Source organism: Epinephelus moara, chromosome 9, assembly GCF_006386435.1.
Source record: "Epinephelus moara isolate mb chromosome 9, YSFRI_EMoa_1.0, whole genome shotgun sequence".
Classification (NCBI taxonomy): Eukaryota; Metazoa; Chordata; class Actinopteri; order Perciformes; family Serranidae; genus Epinephelus; species Epinephelus moara.
This window is the reverse complement of record NC_065514.1, coordinates 12787031-12788236: the sequence shown is the minus strand read 5'-3', so window position 1 is coordinate 12788236 and position 1206 is coordinate 12787031.

The window sequence follows — 1206 nt, the reverse complement described above, 5'->3', positions numbered from 1 at the left end:
CCACAGTGTACCCATCTTCTGATGGCTACTTCCAGCAGGATAACGCACCATGTCACAAAGCTCAAATCATCTCAAACTGGTTTCTTGAACATGACAATGAGTTCACTGTACTCCAATGGCCTCCACAGTCACCAGATCTCAATCCAATAGAGTACCTTTGGGATGTGGTGGAACGGGAGATTCACATCATGGATGTCTATTTTAAGCATATGCTCAGTACATGCTAATGTAAAATCAGTGAATAAAAGACACAGTCTTTGTTAAAACCTTTTCCAAATGGCTGTTTCAAATGCAGAGGATGTGCTCACTGTAACAATATAGTCAAAGGGAACTATTTGTACACTGGCAAAAAGTATTTCATCAATAACATCATCACATGTTCCACCACTCATGTCATTTCTATGATTAAATGTCCTTGTGGGTTATGGTAAAACATCACGCGCACTGAAGCAGAGAATAAGTGAACACAAGAGCTCCTTAAGGAGAAATTATAGAGATTACGCAATAGCTGTGCATTTCAGTGACTTCAAATATCATCATTTAGGTTCCAGGGCATTGAAAATGTTACTCTGCGAGAGAGAGGCATATTGAAGAAATACTTAGCAGAAGAGAAGTCTACTGGATATTTAATCTGCAAACTCTAGCTCCTAAAGGCATGGCATGTCATGCTATAATGGATTTTGGGATCTCAAAAGACCAATTTATAATACACGACATAAGAGTATATAATGTTGAACATTTTGAATGATTTATGAAAGCTGAAAGCCCTATTTTTTGTAAACAATCTTGTAAATAGCCTTTATTGTGTAAGGAGCCTAAGGTTTCTGGGTTTTCTATGTTTTTCTTGTTATTGCGTTCGTGGGATATGTGGCATGTGGTGCACAGGCTGTTGTCAACTGACCCTTCGCTAAGTCCTGCCCCTGGATGCAGACCAGCCAATTATAACATAGCATGGGGCTGGCTCAGACCAGGGTTCGACAACAACACAGCTGTGCTCCATTGTCTCTAAAACAATCGTTTCAGATTTCCTTCATTTTCAGGCTGGTTTTGTGGATTTGGAGCTGAATGTTGTGCCTGGGGCACGTCGTGTATTAATGATACTCGTTACCTGGAGAGGTTGGAAAAAGATATACGTTTCTTCCCTGTTCCAAAACCAAAATCAGACCCTTTAAAGTGTAGGGTTAGCTAGCTAGCTACTGAAGATAT